The sequence below is a fragment of the Orbicella faveolata genome, unplaced genomic scaffold (genome assembly GCF_042242905.1).
Source record: "Orbicella faveolata isolate gen_17 unplaced genomic scaffold, um_ofav_v1 contig_34, whole genome shotgun sequence".
NCBI classification, from domain to species: domain Eukaryota; kingdom Metazoa; phylum Cnidaria; class Anthozoa; order Scleractinia; family Merulinidae; genus Orbicella; species Orbicella faveolata.
This window is the reverse complement of record NW_028301563.1, coordinates 18,085,917-18,109,688: the sequence shown is the minus strand read 5'-3', so window position 1 is coordinate 18,109,688 and position 23,772 is coordinate 18,085,917. Positions and strand designations below refer to the sequence as shown.

The following is a 23,772-nucleotide window of genomic DNA, read 5'->3' as shown; positions in this document are numbered from 1 at the left end:
GCTTGCTGTTTTTTTTTTTTTTTTTCGCTTTTGAACAAGTTAGTGTATTTTCCATCCAAAGAATTCAGAGTCGCTCGACACGCCTTGGGTTGGTATTATATGGTAGACGTCTAGAATTTTCACCGTCTTGGAAAAATAAAGATTAGCTAAATATCACTTAATTAACCCTAATTCGTGGTAATCGAATATAATTTAAGCCAGGAAAGAACAAGAGTCTATTTTCGCCGCAGCTTTACTGTTAAAGATCATCGGAGAAAATAATCGAATTCGCAACGGTGAAACAAAATAAAACAGCGATTTGATGCGAAGAAAGAAAATATAAACGTACAAGTTAACAGTATATTAAATTATTACCACCGTGGTTACAGTACCGTCGTTAAGGCATCTTGAGTACAGGCTTAGGGTTGAAAAGTAACGTTAAATATTTATGTTTTGAAGGAAGAAAAGAAGGAATACTTGTCACGTGAAAACAGGCTAGCTTATGAGAGGGCCTGGAATGCAGTATTCCAATTGTTTTTCTTCTTGCTAATTTCTTTTCAGTCAAATGCATTTCAAGGCATTTTTAAAGACTTCATTAGGCAGTGAATGAATTAAAATTGTTACAGTTAATATTTCACTATTCATTCAGTCCACTTGGTCCTAAATGTATTGAAAGCTATTGTCTAATGCTAGTGGGCCTAAAATAACGAACGGAAGGGCAGGCGCCGGTCCCGGTCAAATATATTTTTGCTTGGACACGATACATTTTTACTTGGCCGGTCAAATATTGAGACAATCTTGGCACTTGACCCACAACATGATGCTAAAAATATCAGGCAAACTACAGATACCAGAGACTAATAAAAGCTCGTAAAGCCCCTGCGAAAAGCAAGTCTATCGATGTAAAATTTGTAATGACAATTACAAGTAAAGAGTATAATTTCACACACTTGAACTGGCAATAATATTGGTGTCCCAAACCAATCTTGTGGAAGTTGAACTCTTCTCTTAGAAAACACTTCCTTTTGTTCTTATTAATTTGGGGACAACAACATGGCGTGTCCATGGAAAGCTCTTTAGATATGGTTGAAACATTTCTACGAATAAAGCGCGTTTGGAAAACTGTCAGACCTTCATCTTGACGAGATTGTTTTTATATATATCCCAGATTCTTGGCTTTATTTATTGAACGGTTATGATGTTTACTCTATTATACAAGCTGATGTACACATCTGATCCGCAGAAACGATAAAACGAACAAGGCTACATGAATGTACTACACAAACTCAGCGATCTCTTGGAAAATGTGGAAAGGGCAGCCAGTTTAATTTACTTGGGCGGGATGGAGAATTCCTCCAAGAATGGACAACTTCGATGATATCACATAATATCAACAATTGTTCGCAATTCTCATTTAAACTAGAAAAAATTAAAGGAAAAAAAAACACCTCCATGGATCAATTTACCATTCCGAATTTAGTAAATATACGAGATCTCATAAGGATACGTTACAAACGTATAAAAACATGAGAACGCAAACTTGCCAATTTTTACTACAGAATTATGCCACGGGGCAAGCCGAACATTAAATTTGGCCGGTTCGCACTCGATCAATTGCAATAATTGCAACTGGGGATATCTCCGAGACGCAAATTTCCCAAATAGACGGTGAGAATTCTTCTCACAACGCTTTGCTGTCACAGCACATTCCCAATCCATTTGCTTTTCTTGCTTATTCAATGCTGGGATTATCCAAAAGCTCTAAAACTTCGCTGCTAAGTATATAAGACTGTGTTTTGATTTGCTGTTGCAGAACAGGCTGTGAGAGCTGTATTGATGACATTGAGATCTGCTAAAACAACAGTATCAAGCAACATTTGACCCAGTATACTGTCGTGACGGCAAACGTAAGTACACGTTATCGATATTCTTTGGTTTCCCAATTCTTGGTAATTTGAAACTCACTGAAGCCTACAAATTACAAACGTTAAGTAAAAGCGGACCAATGAAAATCCCCTAAAATTGAATGAAAATCTCGAGTGGAAGTCTGTCACTTGAATGCATGACCTGTCGCAATAGTCTTTAAGTTTTAGGAGTTTAATTTCGCGACAAATTCAATCCAAGTGGCAGAAATCTTGCCGGCGTAACTGACTACTTGATTTGTGCGCCGCTAAGTTGCAATGCATCATGGAAGCAGAGTATATATTTTCCACTTGGAAGGGTCTATAGTTATCATCAAAAGAGATTTGTTGGGGAGTCAGCTTCCTGGCCTACATTATAGATAGAAAAGTAGACAGCCAGTAGTCCCTCTTTCGCTTAGTCCGTCGTGCGTGACGCGAAATAAAGCCGAGAACTACGAGAAAAGAAAATGGTGTTTAGTTTCCAATTTCCTGGAATTGGCTGATTAGCCGAAAATCTTCTCTGGCTAGTCTGACCTTTTCTGTCCGTGGAAGCGAAAAGATACATCGAATCATAAATAACGTTTTTCCTTGTGATCTGATGTAACTATTATAGACACTAAATCCTTTTGTAAAGGGGGTTTCCCCAGGAAGAACAATTGATCAGTATATCTGTCATTTCCTGTTAGCATTACTGCTTTCCCTATGTTGAATCAAGGAGAGATACGTATAGATATGAATTTTTGATAAAAAACAAACTAAAAAACAAGCAAACAACACTGAGAAATGGACCTGAGGATTACGCAGTGTTTGTTCTGACGAAAGGCTAACGTTCGAAACATCACTGACTCGTCTAACGAAACAGGCGTTTTGGTCGACATTACTTCATTCCTATGCAAGTTTACAATTCACTACTACTGAAGTGCTTTTACCTGATGATAACGCAGCTCGCAATCTTGAAACAAGGTGAGTTCAGGAGCCATAATCAGGGATCGATTATGGCTCCTGGTGAGTTCTAATACAAAATAAAGTCAATGAATATCACATCGAAATACGTTTCAGATCTAGACAAGTCGCACACTACCGATGTCCTTCGCATGTCTTGTCTTGTCCTTGCCCTATTCAATAAAATTGAGATTTTTAACATTGTCAAAATAGTTTGGTTTGTTGATCCATAACCAAAATGCCCGCTGAGGTGTTGATAACCTCAAGAACAGCACTATTTAGATAAAAAAAAGTTCTCGCAGTGCATATTTTCTTTCTCTTAACTTGAAAAGCGTCCTTTTATGACTGAAGAATATCCACGAAGTTGAATGCGCTTATAACCAGTAAACCAACCACCTTAGTGATGATTTAAGAGCCATCTTAGGTAAGAATATTGGTTTGCCGGCCCATGCTGACTATTCTTATTTTTCTGCCAATCAGTTAGGCTGAAAATATTCTTGTGAATATTCACTGTCTCGACACATATTAAACTTATTGGTGGTGGTAAAGTCACGTGTAATGGTTTCCATGTAAAGCAGTTGTTTGCTCTGGAACTGCATGTTGAACTAGAACAAGCTTTAAAATGCATTAGGTCGATGTTTCTGCAGGGTCCGGATGAGCGATGAAAATGCCAGCTTTTTGGGCTTTCGTTGCGTTGTAAGCCAGAGTGATGGTGGTCGTGAAAAATTCTTTCGAATTATATGCAAAGGTTTGGGCCAATTTGTTTCTTTTGTCAACCGTGAGGGGCTTCTGACGTCGAAAATTTGGCATTGGTGAAAGGAAGTCCTGATTGGGTTACCCCCAAGTTAGTTGCACTTGACACACGGGCTCAACTCGAGTCAATAATGAAATCGCATTTCTGAGAAGTTATAGCTTTACGTTGCTTTTCAAAATTCGTGGAATTCTACTAGTGTACTAATGCGAATAAGTAGCATAGTCAGGAAGAATAGGCACCGTTTTGGATTTCATGTATACCAAAATAAATTTAGATTTCCTGCATACTTCTAAGGGGAAGCCAGCTAACAATAATTATATGGGTACCCTTTCATCACAATGGAACAATAAACTTCCCAAGACTTCTAGTCTCCTCCGCAGCCGTTTTTTGGGATGTCACGCAACGCTCCCCCCTTTGGGGGGAGCGTTGCGTGACATCCCAAAAAACGGCTGCGGAGGAGACTACAAGACTTCCCGCTCATAGTCAATAGTCATCTCTTTGTTTAAAAATTTGTCATGCTTTCACGATGAAGCATATTAGCGTGTAATCTACAACCTTTTATAAACCTTCTAGTTTTATTGTCTTACATATAGCTTTCTGCTGCATTGCAGAGCGTTAACCGTACTGTACCCGACAAAAAAAAAAAAAAAATTCACGCAAGCGAACTTCACATTAATTCATATCAATTGTCCCTCAGGCTACAGGCTAATTTGCGCAACAAATCTAAGAAAGTGAAAATACGAACAACTCTAATCATGACAAAAGTGAACCTCGTTATACGGTGAAGGTGACATACGTGACAATTGTTTCCGTGACGTCGTTCGGAACTTAACTATGATTGGTTGATAAAATTGGCTACTTAAAATTGCATGTGGTCATCATATGCAAAAGATGTGCAGTGAAGCATGAAGTTAATCTGTTGTTTACGGTTTCGATCCGAAATATTGCTGTTCAATACAGCTAAGTAGCTTGCCCATGAGCTCCAATAAATCAAGTTGCCGACCACCGGCCAAGACCTCACAATGTAGTATATGAGGTAATGTCACACTTTTTACAGCGCTTCAAACCTTGATTGTTGGTTAATATTACACACCTCTGGCGTTTCGCCGCAAACCTATATTTTGGACGCTAAAACGAAGCTCAGTCGGTCTTGAGACAAAATTTGTTCTTCCCTTACGTAAATTAACCAGTTCAAACATCGCGTGATCATCTGCGTATACGTAGGTAGAGTTTTGGGGAATCCCCTGAGTAGGTCAGAGTAAGTCATTCATTGTCAGTCAAGATCACCAACGAACTCAATTATCGTACGCGCGCCAATTCTCCAAGTTCGTGTATTCCTCTGTATTCGATATTTCTTCGAAAGGTAAGCCTGCTCATTGTGTTTATTTAACGAACCTGACGAAGCAACTTGTTGTCAGTATTATAATCACGTCTTTTATCATCAGGGGGCGGTCTCATATTTTTCGCTAACATTTTTTATCGTTACTCGTTCTGGTGCAGTTTGCTCCTGAGCGCGCCAAATTCATAATCTCTCTTTATTTTACATAGACTCAATTCTGATCCCAGTTAGCGAATGCCCAACAAAGCGCTGTAAAGCTTTCCTTGCAATTTTTGGTAATTTTTTTAGTTACCATGAAGAGAGAGGTGGCGAGAATCATTCACATTTTCGAGAGCAGAATTCTAATGATAAATTAATGACTACGACGCAAAGACTAAATATTTAATTAGTAAATAGAAGTGGTCTCTTGTCACCAAAAGGATAGTAAAGTACATTCGAAAAGATTAGAAAACTAGTAAAAGAAGCGAACAGTTTAGATACGATTTACATCATCTTACATTTGAATTGAATTAACTTGGATTACTTGGATTCCAAAGTTTTGCTGTAAAACAAGCTTATATATATTTTGTTCAAAAAAATGCAGGTTACTTGACACACCTATCGCCCACCTATCGCCCGGCGTGTAGAATTTTAACCGCCCTAAAAAAAATAAGATGCCATCAGTACTCGAAAATATCCCCACGCGGTCACGTTATATCCTCTATGACACAATTTGAGGGTTGTAGCTGTGCTAGAAGGCGTCCAGTCACGTTTTTAATTTTCCATCACTGTATTGGTCTATTTTTTTTCCTCTGCGACTCGTCAAGCCGCGCATAAATTTACAGACTTTTTATTTAAATTTTATCCTATCAAACTCTTTGTGACATTCCGTGGCTTTTTGTAGTTTCCGGGATGGCATTACTCATTATTTCTTGTATTTCCGCGGTAAATATACACCGAATCTGCTATTTGAAGCCATTATTTTCCGACGGAACTCTCGGCTACAGCCGAAAACTCTTACGCTAAGTGACAGTTGCCGTACGAGGTCAAACACAGGTGTAATAACTGGTAACCAAGCTTCAGTGAACCAATCACAAGGATCCGAAGATCAGAATTCAATAATAACCTCTTACCAACCGAGCGTGAGCGCCAGGAGGAAGGCTCCTGGCGAGTGCCGAGCTGGGGAATATTGGCCCGAGCCGGGTCCGTGCAAAAACGACCGAGGGACAATATTTCCCAGTGCGGCTTGAGCAAGCTAGGTTATTTAGTAATTTATTATATGGCGGCCGAAAACGAAAAATACACAGCTTATTACCGTTTCCATGCGTGGAAGCGGTCGGTATGGCAATATCCCGACCAAGAAAGAACCAATGTGAACGTTCGGAATCTCCTTGCCATATATTGATATTAGCTGTTTCAGTTTTTTCACTAAAAAAGAGCAATATAACTGTCACTGAAACAGCCTAAATACTGGGCTAATATGAAGAGGCCATAATACAGTTTCTGCATTTTTTTTTTCCAGCGCATTTTAGCAAAAGAGAGACTACTCGCGATCTACATTCTACGATAAAGCATTTCCATTCCATTTAACGTGAGGAACTTATTTTCACTGTAAGCATGTAACACATTTGATAGTTCACTAGGGACGAGCAAAAGTTTATAAAACCTGAGTTAATAACTAGTGATTCAGCTACATTTATACCACTTGTGCGCGAATGTTCTGAAAGCTGCATAGTTTAATTCCATCTTCCACCAGCAGATGATCACAATACTAGTGATTTGATACACGAAAAAATTCGGTAAATTATATGTGACCACGAGGAATCCTGCTCAGTCCGTTTGTTATTGGCCTTGCAATTGATAACGCCATGGACGGAGAAATGATAAACCGAAAAAGTAACCAATCAGACACGAGCACACTGATCGAGGACAACCGACTGGGTTCAAACGTCTTTCATGCATATGCCTGGGGAGAAATGGGGCGTTGCTTAAAACGCGTTCTGATACTAGTATGTCTGTTTCATTGAGTTATGTTGCAGCAGGTCAGACTGTTTTGCTTTTTTCTCACCTTTTATCGCGAATTTATTGTTTTATTTGGCGACTTTCGAAAGTACTGACTTCAGCTGTAACCTATCTTGATACTTTGGATATCTGTTGTTTCATTTTATCGTGTTCCGACCAATGAGATTCTTGCCGGAATCTGAAACTGATGCGCCGGTCTTTTCCCGCTGAAAGTTTTGCTTTCTTTCCTCAGTAAAGCAATGATCTATAAAAGTAATTCATGTACAGACAGGTTACGCACTTGGTCTCGGTACCATGGTTCTGATTATTAAGTTCTACCGGTGTGAACTCGTTCCTGTAGCAGTCGGAAGTTGATCAATCTGACGTAGACTATGCAGGAAGTCGTTCCGAGGTTTTACGATGTGCAGCAGTTGTGCCCAGGGGGCCGTTTCTCGAAAGCCCCGGGAACTTTTCGGGCCTGCAGAGCCAGTTTTAGATAATATGTATTCAAAAACCGCGAGGTGTACACCCCTGAAACTCCTTGTATCTGATGAAGAGAACCTCTGGTCATATTAATAATATGTTAATAAAACGGCTCTGTAATCACAATGTTGGAGATTTTGCGACGGCTTTCCGGGTGCGAAAACGTTTCGGGACCTTCGAGAAACGGGCCCCAGTGTGAGTCTGCTTTGACTGGTTTCTCGAACAACGAAAATTTGCCATGACTGTTATGCATGTATCGCTGATGGTCAATTTTGCTGTATGTATCGAAGCACAGAATAAATGACACCGACATTGCGGCCCCATGTCCAACAGATCTCTTGGACAATTAGAAAACACTGCATTGTTTCTGTGAGTTCATGAAATACGTTCATGCAGTCCTTTTTTTTTTTTAAGTTGTCAAACATTGACTTACGTTTAGTCTGTGGCGTGTTTTCAGTAGCAATGTAAGGCACGGAAGCCGTCCACGATATTAAAGCTATTAGAGATATTTCTGTGAAGATCGACTACTTTGATCATGATCGGTGGATGTTTCTGTCGGCAGGATGAAATTAATTATAGCGGACTTTCGAGGATAAATCAACTTTTGACACGCGATTAGACTGCGAGCAGTCTATTTCTTTGCCTACAGCGTGTGACGCGAATACACGAATGCGATAAAGAAGAACGATCGAGAGGCAAGAAGCCATCTCGTCTCATTCCGATCTCGCAAAAACCAATGTAACACGGTCACACCCAATAATATATGCTAAAATGACACACCCAACGATATTACAATGCAGGGTCTTCTCGCAATTTAAACATTTCAGTTTCTGAACCTTTTTGAACGTTTGGGGGGGTTTAAGACTGGACAATCATCGCATGCCATGTTGACAAACCAACTTCATTATAGCAGTCCAGGTGTGATTCAAGCCTCGGTGACATTCTTCCTGAAATAACACTTGTTTTGAATTTGCATCTGTTATCTTGGACCTGCCATGCAGTTTCTTTATCAAGACTGATATGTCGGTGTGATTGCGCGAGGGGATTTCCCGATATTTCTTTCGCATTCTAGATGAACTGCAAATCAGCAAATTGTTGTTGCGGTTTGTACTTGTTTGGTCTTGGCTCAAAAAAGCTCACAAAGCGTCTAGCAAAACTACATATTGCTAAAATTGTTTCTTGTGCTGCCTTTTACAAGGTTTCGTTGACTATACTGCCATCTGTTGCAGAATAATTGTCGCCATTAACTGAATTGCTGGTCGGCTGCCACATGTTCCACGGGCCGATCGAAATACCTACAAACGTAAGTGAAATATCTGTTTTATTCGTTGTGTTGATTAACGATTTTATAACTGCCAAGACTCTGCTGTTTAATTTACGTGCTTTAGTGAAATCGCCGCCACTCTAGTACTGAGCGTATCGGTTTTTCCACGTCCATTTTCACTAAGTTATTTGTATATTTCCTGTCCTAAAACTGGAATCGAAGTTCGCGAAATTTCCACAGGGCGGATCCAGATTCCTGTCGTTGTTACGCGTTCAAGGAGCTCAATTATATTATTCCCTTAGCACTATATCGTGCGATAAGCCGTCAGCTCTTTTTTTCTTGACCACTTGCTTATGTACAGCTGGTACAATTGGTCGCTCACCTCAAGGAAAATCGGGGAAGGGGCCCTCTGATTTTTGTTTTTCCTTGGAGGGAGTTGGCGGCTGCACACAACCTATTTTTCCACGCTCATTACAAACATCCTTGTTCGCATTCTCAAGATATGTGATCCTTGCTGTTGCTGATATTCCCGCAGGACGTCTAAGTGAACTGAAAGCATGCATGAAAAGCGACACCTTGTTCTTGAGCAGAGTGGCTAGGATCTAGGAATCTTAGGGCTTCGTAGTCAGCGGTCGGTCCCACGCTGACTATATGACCTTTTGCACTGGGTTACACTAGTATACCCAGAATCCACAGGACCATTGTCAAAGGATAGTCCCTTGCCAAAATCCGCTGACCAAGGTACCAGTGGACTCTACAAGAGTCAGCGTTTCTGTTTCTGCATCGTACATGATTTACATAGTATGAGCAAGTCTAGATCATTTGCGCACAAGGCAAAATAGAAACAAAGGAAAAAACGGTAGCCAATCTTCTTCTATGGAAGTACGGCGTTGTGCTCTTTGGCAATGGCGATGTTACTCGGTCACAACTATATACAATTGTATGACAAACCAGTTATGCAAATTCGTCTTTTTTTAAGGTGGCTCTCTGTAGTTTTAAGACAGCAAGCTGAGGAAAAAGCTTTGGCAATCTGCATGCGCGCAAAGGAAAACATCAGTGTTTTCCGATAGCTTTTTAATTTTATATGTGACATTTGCGTGACCAAAAAAAAGCAAAACTGACAGTGAATTTTCTCGCGTTTCTTCGGTGAAATTCCCGACAATTTGGCAGAATGGTAATAGTGAAGGATTTTACTTTAGTTAAGGCTGCCCCACACTATCCAATAACTGCAGATTTTTTTGTCGGGGTCAAATCGGGTTAAAATTTGTCGGGCCATTAGCTTGCCGCACATTAGCCGCTTTTTTGTCGCGACTAACCGCGTTGAGGCTTGGGGCCCAGCCATCCAAAATCAAGATGGCGCCTATTCCACTGACGTGACTCTCACGGCATTTCCTAATTGGTTGAGGTGCGCGCGAGCCTCGATAAATTGTCTCGGTCCACCGTACACTAGCTGAAAAGGCCAGACAGGACGTTTTGAAATCTAGCACTGTCAGATATCGCCCGACAAGCCCCGATCTTGTCGCAGACTTGTCTAAATTTACCGCACACTAGCCGACAAATGAAGATTTTTTTTGTCGGCCGACGAAAAATCGGCTAGTGTGCGGCGGCCTGTTAGAACTCGTTTTTCAGGGAAATCTATCTGATCAGCTTTTACGTACGCAGGTGGAAAAGGCACATTTACAAACAAAAACAAAAACAAAACAAAACAAAAAACAAAAACAGCCGGCACATCCCAACTTTTTTCGTGTTTATAAATTTCTTATCCGGCCGGATTCGACGTACTGTGAAAATCTTGGAAGATTTCATTGAAGGAAATTCAAGAAAATCAAAAATAAAGCCACATATTTAGTGAAACACGCACTTTCTGGGAAGTTTTTATTCAAGATTAAAAGCTATTATTTCAACAGTGATGATTGCAAAACATGATTTTTATTTGATAAGTTTAATCTTAGTGGACTAGTTGTCGAAACAAATGCAATACCAGCTTTCAAAATATAACACTAGTGCACACAACACAATAAATAAAATGATTTCCCTATATGGAGCCTACTTTTAAAACTTGTTCGATATTGTGCACGCAATGTTCGCAGGATAATCTCTTTTGTGTTTTTTTGTTTGTTTGTTTGTTTGCTTGTTTGTAACTTTTTTGAGGCAAGGCTAGGAAACGCTTTCTGTTGTTTGTGGTAACATATAGGAGTCTATTTCGATTCAAAATATGGAAAATGAATTCAATAAGGGACCGTTCATTTTTTATGAGGGAGGGGGGGCTGGTGGGATTTGGGAAGCACCATTTAAAAATCGCATGACCCCCCCTCAGCTTACCAATTTTTTCACATGGCCCCCCCTTATAGCGGTCATTTTTTGGGATGACCCCCCCCCCCCAAAAAAAGAAAATTGAACAAACAATATTTAGATTTCAACTTTTGTAATATTTCTCTATTATCCCCCTACTTCACGTTATTGTGCTCACTATGAAGACAATATTTACAATCTCTATACGACAGAGAGCTGTTGTTTAAAAAACAAATCAAAAGAAAGAGAAGTCAATTTCGGATCTCCTAGTTATGGCTCGCCCTGAGCGTGTGGCATTTGGCCTCTCGTTGGCATCTTCCTCATCTGAATTGATGAATGCAAGAATGACGTCACTTGAGTCATCTTCTCCCCTAGAGTCAATGGCATCACTGTCATACTCATCATTGTCACTTCCATCCGTTTCACTGCTGTCAGCACTTGCCCTGTTGTCATTTTGTGTCAATGTCCTGGCATTTCTCTGTGTTGGTTGGCCAGCTCTGAGAGGACTCTTCTGCTGCAAGCATGAATGTCTTACAATTGCCTTTACTTTCTCACTCTTGCTGCTTTTCAAATGCTGCTTCAGCCCGTGGTGGTTTGAGTACTTGTTTAGTTCTGGAACACGTAGCGTTTTAAGCTTGGTTAGATCTTCGCATAACTCAGTCCAAAGATAATCCTCCTCCCTACTTAACTTTGCCTTTTCTTCTGCTCTCTTTTTCCTTTTAAATTCCAGCACTTCGAGATGCTGAAGATAATCCACCACAAACTTCGATTTGACAATAAACTTATCTGCAAATAGAGCAACGCTCTCTGGGTCAGATAAAACCAGCCTGCCACTTCCATGCTCTTTCTTCTTTATATTGTTAATCCAATCGGGGAAAGAGCGCATTACTACATGAGCATCATGAAAGAGGCTCATTCCAAAATGCGCAATAATGGCGAAAGCGACGAGTCGTTTAAGAAAAGGTATACAGCTGAACGATCCAGGCAGTTTGACATCTTACATGCAAAAGAAGCAATTTTTCTAGGTGCGGATGGCTGTTCAGAAAGGGCGAGTGAGTTTTCCATGCAAGGGTACCAGTTGAAGCCCAGTGATGGAAGAAAACTGAACTTCTCCGTCAAAGAGCACAGAGCAATGGTGGAAAAGTTGAATGTCATATTGAAAGATGTAAAGGAATACGATTCCACACTCTTTCAGTCCAATGGGCTTGCTTTAAAGCAGGGCGAAGAATTTGCCCACAGTTTTAATGTAAAACAGATCAAATGTTTAGAAGCTAAGTTGACGAAGGTTACGCAGGACATGGAAGCACTAGAAAATAAGAACAGCAATTATAACAGCATATTCAAAGGCATACTCAAACAGCACATCAACAAAAGGAGAAGGAAAAAAGAAAACCGCAGAAAGTCAAATGAAAGAAAGAGGAAGCGGACTGAAAACAACGTCCAACGAGTTTATGGAATCTGTGTTGGAAACCCGCTAGGAAATGATCTTCCACAATGCCTTGTATACCCTCCTAGAACGGCCGTCCCGCAAGAGTGTCTTAAAGTTGAGGATGTTGCCACGTCGATATTTAGAAGAGATGGGCCATACATCGCACAGCTCTTGGAAGGGAATTATTTCACCAATGCTGCAAGAAGCAGAATCACCACCAACCTTGAGCGGGAAGTCAGAGATTATGTTTACACCTTCATGTACCCTGAAGAGTACACTCTGACGGAAAGCATTGCTGCTTCTTACAGCATTGGTGAAAGAGACTCCCATAGCAGCACAAGCAGCGACGAAGAACTCGACGACAGCGGAGATGAAGATGAGTGCCAGTGAAAGTTGCATTCGAAAATAACAGTGTTAAATACTTCTTTTCAGTAGCTACAAATGCTTTTTGCCGCCAAACGTTTTTTTAAAGCAGAAGGAAAGTTTGTAATAAATTTATATCCTGCCTTCTATGTTTATTCTATAGCAATTTTTTTGATATTCAAACATTATGCCATTTTAAAGTTTTACTAAAATATTTCACGTGACCCCCCCTTTTTCCCTTATTTTTTTGGGATGGCCCCCCCTCGACAGCCATTTTTTTTCGCATGGCCCCCCCGAAATCCCACCAGCCCCCCCTACCTTATAAAAAATGAACGGTCCCTAAGAACGGCTTACTTCGACTCTGTTGAGGAAAGCAGTGAAACTAAAACTTACCGAGATCGCTTTGAAACGGCCCCCAAACGCCATGAAAACACAGGTAGCACACATAAGAGTCGAAGTGAGTCGTTCTTATTGAATTTTTTTTCCACATTTCGAACTATCATAGCAATCGATACATTTTCTTAAAAACTGTTATACTTACGCTACCATGGCTCCCAAGGAGCCTGGGATACCTGTTCATAGAGACGGTGCCAGATGCCGAACCATGCAGGATTGCCTCCGTTGTGACTTATGTTAATTAAGCAAACTATTCTTACAGGAAGTCATTTTAAGGCAGTAAGCCAAGTGAAAGAGTGTTCTGTGTGTCTCCTATTGGAGGAACGATCATGTCGAAGTTCAACTTGACTTAGCTGTGTTTTAGCTCATCTGCTATTCTTGCCAGCCTGGATCGGAGATACCATTTATCACATCATGTTCGAAACGCGAGTCATGATCAGTATGACCGTACGTTCCCTTAACTAACTGAATTTTCTTTTCATTTTTCAAGATTTCAACATTGCAGGGTTTTTTTAGTTCCAGCAGGGTTCGAAGCTGTTTAGACTCCATATATAGAAATAGTATCATTACATTATCGAGACCTATAATTGTTAGGGGAAATCCCTAGGATTTCAGTAAAACATGCATAAATTGGTTTGAAATTCGCAGACGTTTAGAGTTGTTGAGGGTTTTCAAGACCAAGTAACTGACACAGTCGATCGATCGTTCCTTCGACCAGTTTTCTTCACGCTGTCGATTAAAACGAGGTAGCTTTTTTGAGGCTCTATTCATATCCGTGCATTGTTTGATACGGTTTCATTCCAGTGTCAGCATCATACATGACTAAAAAAGGTAAAGGTCAACTACGGGGGAAGTAGTTTAAAATTGCACCCATTTGGCATATTTTTAAAAACTATTGGTTTTGTTTAATGAAAGCCAAAGTGTATTGCTTCAGCAAGCAGGCCAGTGTTATGCCTTCAAACTCTCTTCACCATTAACTTCTTCAATTCGAAACTTGCCTAAACAGGTAAATTCCTATTGATAATATACGCGTGCCTTGAATTCAGGAACGCTTGCAATATTGCAATGCAGTTTCCGGTCGAACACCATTTCGCATCATGGAAAGAACAACACTGCTGAAACCTTCATCAATCAGCTTCATCAATCTAAAGGTATTTAAAATTTATTCTGTGGTTGCACAGAAATCAGCTATGCAATGATTTTAACGGTGACATCTCAGGCGCTACACGAACATAGGACTGCAGGAACAAAATAACGCATGTGACGTTGAAGCAACAGTCGTGCAGCTGTTTATCTTAGCGCTGCTTGTCTGTCCACAGCGCACTGTGCTCGCGCACTTACCCCCAAAGCCTTCGCTTTCAGTCCGCCCGCGCAGGCAGCTTTCCGTTTCCTGTAATCAACATTTTTATAGAATTAGCTAGATAAGTGCTTCCGCTTATAAACGCCCCAAATTTCCGAAATCCTCCCAGCTTTAATAGCGAAGCGCGCGAGTGACGTTATGACTCAGACAAACTCAGACAAACAAAACGGAATGGTGGAAGATTTGAAGCTTTTTCAAGCGCGTAAGCAAGTGTTCCTAAAACAATTTTTGAAACGAAGATTTGGCGTTCATTTTCCTATTTCTCTCAGAATAAGCTTATGTTGTCAGTCTCTCGCGGGGTTCCAATAATTTGCATTCTATTTTAGACTTCGTAAATAAGGATGGCGCCTTCTGTAATATAATTCAGCATTTCGACGAAGTTCCACTTCGACTTCTGGCCGTCATTTTCTTCTCGATTTTCCGTGCCAGCGAAGTTCTCTCAGTATGAAGCTCAGTGTCGTTTCAGGTAGCTAGGCGATAAGTTGTATTTTTGCGACAGTTCTTCCAAGCGTTTTGCCTTTTTTGCTGCTTGTCTTGAAGGGGCAAACGGGGTGTCCCAAAGACTATGATAGCCCTCGAGGTCTATACAGGGCAAATTTATGATTTTCCGAGAGTTACTGGTCTACTTGGAATTCAGGCTCGTCTTCACCGTCCGCCATGTTTTTTATTATTATTATTATTATTATTATTATTATTATTATTATTTGACGCGTTGCCGCGCTTTGCGACAGCCAATCACAAGCGTTGAATTCAAATTTGTTGCGAGACAAGTTGTAGCTTCAGTGGTAATGCGAGCAGCAAAACTAACATTTGTTGCAGAAAGTAGAACTCGAGTTTACTTTGCGCAGCATGTTGCCTCAACTTGCAACACTGAATTTTGTTGCGAGACAAGTTGGTCACAAACGTGGTATTACGCGCAATAATGTGTTTCAACTTGTAATGCAACAATGTTGCGAGACAAGTTGAAGGAAAATGTTCCCCGTATTACTGGACCTTTATTCCAAGCCAGTTAGCTTTGTACGCTGTGCATGAATAGAAAATTGAATCTTTGTTCAATTCAACTGGTGTATCGGCTAATAATTTGACTTACTACTGCTCTTGGTTGACGCTTTCTTACAAAAGTCTTTCACGTTTTTGCTGCAAACTGTACGGGTCCGCAAATGATCCCAGGACCGCAAATGATCCCGGATCGCAAATGATCCCCAAATTGGACCGCAAATGATCCCGGACCGGAAATGATCCCCATGTTGGACCGCAAATGATCCCGCCCAAAAAATAAGGAATGGCATGGATTTATATCAGAGGAAGGTGAGAACATGTACAAAATTTATGAACTAAAAAACATATTTTATCATTTTACAAACAAATATTCCACAGTTGCTGTTTTGTTCTTCGAACGGTACAGATCGTTTTCACTGTCACGCAATAAACAAAATAATAAATCGAAAACCAACCAATGGGAAAAGCTAAGAAATTGTGATGTACGCTATAGAAGATAACTAAATAAGACACTTCTCCAAGTTTTAGGCCTGTGCGTTTCCCCAAACTTCAGAAATTCGTCGTAAATGTTTCCCAGAAATTTACAGAGCCCAGTAAGAAAACGCCGTGTTGGTATATATCCGTGGTACACCAATATGGCGGCTGGAATATAGTGTAAACATCTGGAACTTACTTTGGCTTTCTAGGCGACTGATTATCAGTACTAAACAAACAAGCATTTATATAAGCACTTTTCCTAATGTTCTATTAAACTTCTAAAAAGGCTCAAAATCATGAGATAAGTATATATTTTTCAACAAACTCGGTCGTTGCGTTGTGTCACGCAACCTCAATAACCCTGAAATTCAAAATGCTCTGGTTTCCAAACGAAGCACGCTGATTGTAAACAGATATAAATGTACCGTCTCTTATGCCTGATGAGGATAAAAATACGTCACATGAAGACGATCTATTGAATTATAAGTCTTAGAAAAACACATACTTGTAAACATTCTCGAAATCCCAGTGGCGATCCTGGCGATAGTATCAAACATCAATCATACAGCAAACTTGTCAAAACGAAGCGCAAGCCTTGGCCTTACTTGGTCATGAGGCTGAACTTCATAACTATAACTTGGAATTTTGGCTTCTTAGAATACTCAAGTAGTCATTTCCGAGGAATCAAAGCCAAAATACGACCGTTCAAATTTCGTTCAAATTTCCAGTGCTACACAATAGGTGTTTTACAGCGTGATGAAGCGTTGTAGGCTTGTGGGTCTACTCAGGTGACAGCGTCTTCCTTAATAGTTGCTTCATGGTTAGATTTTAGTTTAAAACTTTAGACGAGTGGCGTTAATGGCTGATAAAATGTGATTTAACTATAACACCGAACTATCAATGTTTAACAAAGGAGGATATGTAGCGTATGTTACACTGATCATGATTTGACTGAGCAAAGAAATGCAAGCCAAGTCGTGTTTTGATGATTGAGTGGTGATATTCATAACATCGTAGTTAGCAACAAAATTTAGTCGAAAGTACGAAAAAAAAAGCAAGTTGTAAACCACTATAATCATAAGATGGCTTTAATAAAAACATCGGTATTCACGTACGCCAATTCCCTATCCACACCATCCCACTATCCATGCCATTCCTTATTTTTTAGTCGGGATCATTTGCGGTCCCTATCGGGGATCATTTCTGGTCGGGGATCATTTGCGGTCCTGGGATCATTTGCGGACCCGTACAAAACCCCTTAAAATTTCGGCAACGAGAACCGGAAGTGACATTTGCCGGATTTTTTACGTTACCGCTGTAACCTATGTTTGCTTCGATTCCTATTGGCTAATCGAGTCATAGATTAAAGACAACGCATAATAATTCCGAGAAACCCGGAATTAGTTCCTGGGGCAGTTCTAGGAAAGTTCCACTCCACCAAAACCAAATGACGTGAGCATTCCTAACACTCTCTCCTTGCTTTCAAATGAAACGCAATTTCACTTGCGCATGGAATTTGCACACTCTAGATTAGGGAAACAAGCGGTAAGTCCAGAGAGTACATACAGTTTCGTTTGTTGCAATTATTCTGACCTATGCATCCATTTGTGGGCTTCTGAAGTTACTTCCGCCTTAGCAAGGATCTATGATTTCAAATGAAATTTGACCGATAACCAAAGGCATACAAATCCACCTAGTTTCACACGATGGCAGAGATTTTTGATCTGATCTGTTGAAGGGAAAACAGGCTTGTCTTCTTTGCTTTTTACCGGAAATTTTAAGCGGAATTACTGTAACAAAAGGGCACGGGTTTGAATAACTCACTGACAATAGTAAGACGGAATCCACCGGAAGTTCGAGTAACAAGTGGACAAAAACCTAGTACCAAGATTATTTACATCGTATTGCAAACTTCTGTACGACTGTTTTAAATATCTTCTAAAAAAATGGTTTCTGGCAACACCAAACGTCGAAAACGAATGATCGACTTCGCATGAAATACTTGAAAGTACTGGTGAAATGAAACTGATGATGAAATTTTGCTCGTGTTTGCACAAGTTCTCTGAACTCTGAAATTTATTTTCTCTCCGTTCCCATGGGAAATTGTTTTCGGTGTTATTTCAGGCAATTATTTATGTATTTAGCTTTAAGAAAATATAAAAATGACTGTAAAATACTTAAAATTATTCTGGTACCAGATTTTTGTCCACTAAAACCTGAAATTGCCCGATTTTCTATCGGATTTCGTCTTAATTACGTCCCCTCCACAGATAACTAACGTTATTTAACAGCTTTAGCACAACTTCATTGTATCACTTCCTTGACTATGGAAAGCTAACAGTTTTGTGTTGACTTTTTCGTCGGTTACAGGTTTTGACTTGGAATTCTGATTATAGCCCATTTGAATGTTTGCGTTTGTTTCGATTGGCTGCGGTGAATACTCTCTCGGTATTGGTTCTCACGAACGAAGTATTTTTGGCCGCGTGCTGAAACGATCACGATTTGTAGTATTTCCTTGTTCGCTACAAGTTCTTACTGAGCAGATATTGATCAGTTCACCTCTTTTAAGATATTGCTCGCGGATCGATTTATTGCTATTGCCAAAAAATGTATATATATTTTCTTAATTCGTACTATTTATGTCATCGTCTGGCTTAAACCTTGCTCAAAATGTCCATGCCATGGTACAAGACACACTTATCATGGTCTCTTGCATGGTATGAACTAACGCTGCTTCCTTCAATTCGCATGCAACGCCTGGCGGCATAAAAGACCCTGTCACTACATACATCTCTTTTGGAAAGGGACGGCAAGAGCCAGTTGAAAGTAATAGCTTGACGAAGATTAACTAAACGTTTCTAGGAAGCGCCGGAACTTTTCTCTTGTTGATCGAGGTAATTCCGCGCGGGTTTTTTTTTTCCGATTCGCCAGGATAAATTACAAATCTCGGAAATAAAACCGAGAAAATTTTGTTTTAACTACGTAATTTCCTTATGAATCGCCTATTAATAGAACGCCTTTCATTTAGGGAGTATACATGTGTCTCGTTTGTATTTGCTTTTCCCTGATTATTCGATTTGTTGGACAGTCCATTGTGGCGTCATTTGTTCTTCACTGTTAGCATAGCCCGCTCAATGACAAACAGCAAGCACACTCGAAACATCAGGTTAATTTTATTTTAGTAAAAAGAGGTAAGTTGATTAATTAGTAAGTTTATTGAAAGTTTGCTATTATAGCGTTTTATGTCACATTCTTACTGTTAATTCCAGGCGCATTTCATTACAGTTGTAGATTTTTTTCTGGTTAACCACCGTCTACGTTTTTTCGAGTGGCGATCAGATATTATTAGTACCATTTACGTAATTTGGGTATTTGGATAGTAGTTCATCAGCCAAACAAAACTGAGAGATTACGTGGTTTGTCATCCATTTCCTCATTCAAACCATACTATGAAAGTACGCGGAACGAAATTAGTTCCGCGTTAATCAAGTTAGTTTGACAGTACAACAATTACTATTTATAACCGCATTCTCCAGCTAGGCCAAGCCAACTAATGCTAACACAGACTCGAATAAATTTATCATTTCTTTCTAGAACTGTATTCACGAAACACATATCCTTGTTTGCTCTTGATAACTCAACACTGAACCGGTTCTTGGTAGAATTACCAGATAATTTCAACGTATTAAGTACCTGCTCAATTTTAGTATTTTACGTCCTTTTTGGGGGGAAACCCCGGCTACTGAATCTGGCAATTAACATTACAAGTCCCCTATTGCCTGTTTTCCTGGTAGTATCATTCGACCTTCTTACTCAGTCAACAATTTTTTTTTTCCATTCAAAGGTAAGTTAACTTATTTCAAATACTATAAAAAAAAAAAAAAAAAAAAAAAAATAGAAAAATGCTTTCTACTATTCACTGCAAACACAGATATTTTCACTCTACTGTACAGACTTTGGTCCGTCTCATGAACTGAAGTCCTATTTTGCTGCTTGCCTAGCAAAGGGTTCTGGATGCACTTATTCAATTGTAAAGTCGTCTGTCAATTTCCTGGTTCGGTTAAACTCCATGTTTGCCTCCTTGCATGTTTCACCGCATTGTTGTTCAAACATTTATCGTTTTTCTTCGTTATTTAAAAGGAATCTCTGTCAAGCTCACCAAAATCCTGGAGGGCAATAATTTTAGGTCAGGCACTTACTACGAACATGTACACTTTTGAGTTATATTTCTGTCTACACTTAGTTACTGGCTTGCCATAATGCTTGAGTTTTTCTAGCCCCATGTTGATGCTTGCATCCTGTGCTACAACTTCGCTGTTTCAGCGATGATTTCCAAAACCGGTGGCTAGTCAGGAGAAAACTCCTCTCCCTACGAGGCACGATTTTAAATATGACCGACGAGAAAACCCAGAAGATGAAACTGCCTGGGGACAACCCTAATCCACCCCTTAGCCCGTACACGGAGTCATCGACGCGATTCTGGGTCAGCGGTTGTGGACTGGGCTCCAATTGATCGATCATGCATGTTTTGCCTTTCACTGGCTCCCTCTTTTAATTTTACCGGAGAATAAGCTGAAAATCTGGAAAAGTTCCAGCTCTCCACATTGGTAAACAGCTTGCTTGTAACTCGGCGCACACTTTTCGCAATTACTTATGATGTAAAAGTCTATTGTACAAGACACAGTGTCTGGTTTTCAGAAAACGCGTGGTTTTCTGTGGCGCAACTGGGTCCTGCAGTTTTTATTGTCACAAGACACTTCTACAGTTAGCTCTTGATGCTACAACGATAAAAGTAGTAGGACAGGTTGTAAAAATACGTTGTCATTTAACTATATTCTTGTTTGAGCTAAAATTTTAATACGCCAGGCAACTGAAGTACCGAGTATGACAGTTCTCCTTCTCTACCATGCCAGTGTTAGTTAAAGGACTTAAAGTTAAGTAAACAACTGAGGCTACGTTTTCACTAGGCCTATTAACTAGCTGAACAGTCTTTCTGGGTGTTTGTTTACAGACCAAACTTTACTAGTTAAATCAGTGTGACATCTGTTTTCACTGGAAATTTAACCCAGAATTTGACCCGCTGACTCAGAAGATTCAAATTACAAAAGCGCGCAACTTTCAAAAATGGCTTAGAGAGAAAGCGCTTTTAATGACTTCTGTTGTATTGATTCTAGCGATATTTATGCGAAGGAGATCGAGAAGGAATTTTTTTCCAGAAGACGCGGTTAATGTCCCCAGAAATGAGGAAGATGCGACTAAATGTTGTAATGCAGGAACTCGTTCTGCACGGCGACGCCGTGTCATAGTTAGAGTCCTGGCCGAGGAACTGGAGAATCTAACGGGACCGTAGGAATGGTAAACCGAAATAAATGAGAAGGACTGTTGAACTCGTCTGCCGTTTTAAAAGTTCTGTTTCGCAAACTGAACTGTGATACGAGCATCTGGTAAATACTATTGCCAGATTCTTTGGCAGGCGTCTGTCACTACGCATAATGTGATTGGCTGCGGCATTTACCAGGACAAGTTATACCATCTCGCGAGGTAGTATAACTTGGTGTGAATTTCCAGTCATATAAGCGAGATAATCGCTTCTTTTTACTGGTGAAAACAGCTTGCATTTTTAACTCGCTAAACTCAAGACGAACTATTTTCACTGGATTTCCGGACTTTTCCGACTTTATCTAGCCAAATTGTCCTAGTGAAAACACAACCTGAGTGACCTCAATATTGATTGACAAAGGGGGAGGCCAGCAAAGGTTGGAGATAGCTCACCTTGTCACGGGCTCTCGATTTCTAAGAACTAATCTGTCTACTAGAGCACTGTCGCTTTTTGTGCGCAAAGCTCCTTCGCTTTCTCATCTGCCGCGAATGCTAATTATCCTACACATAGTTACGTAGATCAAAAGCGGTCAGAGAGTACTACGCAAGTGGAGAATGCAGGTTAGATTTCTTGGTTTCCAAATTCTGGGCCAGTAGTTCCGCCTACGTTCTCCGTGCATTGTTAGAGCTTACCCTCAGCACCTTCTTCCGCTTTTCTGAAGCAATGATGGCAAGTTTATTTGAAGAATTCGATCTAACTTTGCTAACTTTCCACAGCCAGTCTGTAGCTGTGCTAGTACAGAGATTCCAAGTAGTATTTTGCATGTTTTGAATTTCATCCACAATGCTCGCACACGGCAAAGAAGAATGCATTGTTCAAAGTCAGTCTAACGTGTGTGTTGAGGTTTACAGCCGACTGGCAGGTTTTATACTGCCTGACTCGACACGATTTGCCATATAATATAGCCGTTAGAGCCATCGATTTTATAGGGAATGTAATGTTGAAAATCTAATGTAGTGTATCGTATCTAGATCAGTCAGATATGTACAAAATCTACAGCTAATTAATGTAGCAAATTCCCGCGCTGTAGTGATAGATGTAACATGATTAATCGACAAGCACACCCGTCACGCAATTTATTGTTACACCAGAGCTAAAAGTCACTCAGACAACATACCGAATGGCCACGGAGCGAGAAGCACTAAACCTCCAGGCCTGGGTTGTTCGAATGGCGAATAACGCTATCCAGTGGATAAATCACTATCCAGTGGATAGCGTGGTTTGTTTTGTTATCACTTATCCACTGGATAACGTCATGTACCTTTCGAACTACTGCGGTTCTGAAAGCTCTCGCAACAATACATTTTGTCTCTGCTCTCGATATGTCGTTCTCCAACAAACGCTCCAAAAGCTTTGCAATCACTAGCGGTTTTCACGTAGGGTACTTCAACTTGACCGTATAGTGCTTTTCAATGTTCCGTCCCAAATAATTGCAACATGTCGATGTACGATCAGCAAGCCTTTGGTATTTTCTGGCAAAGTTATTTTGTGTTCCTCGCATTCTGGACGATGGCTAATCGAAAGGTGCTGTTATGTCTTCGTCGTTCACTTGTACATCAGTATCCTGTTTGAATCGTCCTGAATTCCACAAAACAGTTTACTGAAAAACATAAAAGAAAAACAGAATATTAGGAAAAAATACTGCCGCTGATTTGAATAATTAAACGTCACGTGATTATGAACTCCAATTCCTCCAATCAGATGATGGCATCTAAAGAAGCTGACCAATCAAAAGGAGCATTATATATTAGGGGAATCCCCAAGTCGAAGTGAAAATCGCACTGCCTTTACAATCCGCCATTTTGGATTTTCAGCATGTAGTGGTAATATAAGGAAGTCTTTTGAAAGCTTTTGCAGGCCGTGGTTTGGGTCTTTTCAATATATATGTATCAATACAGACTTCAAATGAAAGGCTTGTTAAATCCTGGATATATACTTGGCATAATTTTTGGAAAATTTGAATTGGTGACCATGCTTGATAAAATCGCGACGTCTGGTGGACCGCCCGCGCGTTAGCTGAGGTGTTGTGCTGTTATTTTACAGGTAGCGCTTTGCGTTGTTCGGACATACTAATTATTTCAGATTTTAAGGAAGTACGTTTCTACGTGTCGGAGTTTTGTGATTTTATATTTGTTCCTTTCATAATCAGTATAATCATCAAAGAATTTCTTTGTTGATGTAGTGACGAATCGGGAGTTGTTAAATATGGGGCTTTTCCCGTAAGGTATTGTTAAGTTCCCGTCCTGTTAGAACTTGTCATATTCCGTTTTCTCGTGGGTTACGTTTTCCTCTTTTCGCTTGCTTTAGTAAATACGTACCTTATTTTAATGTGAACTTAAAGTCTTTTGTATTAAGTTGCTCGACATAAAAGCTTGAGTGCTATTTTCTCGTTGAGTTCCTTTTCTAAGCACATATTTCCCCATCGGTTTCGAGT

The 23,772-nt window shown here is 40.1% G+C and overlaps 1 protein-coding gene across 4 annotated transcripts in view; it reads left to right on the top strand.

The window, feature by feature from the left end:
* Positions 1 to 1,812: 1,812 nt before the first annotated feature.
* The window catches only part of LOC110061922 (uncharacterized), a 37,368-nt gene continuing 15,408 nt past the window's right edge, over positions 1,813 to 23,772 (top strand). For 2 of the 4 annotated variants that reach the window (XM_089271748.1, XM_089271749.1), the window contains exon 1: positions 23,143 to 23,381. The gene's annotated coding sequence lies outside the window, so the exon portion shown is untranslated. Of the gene's footprint in view, positions 1,887 to 23,142; positions 23,382 to 23,772 lie in introns of those variants that run through there. The other 2 variants (XM_089271747.1, XM_089271746.1) reach the window with 2 other exon arrangements.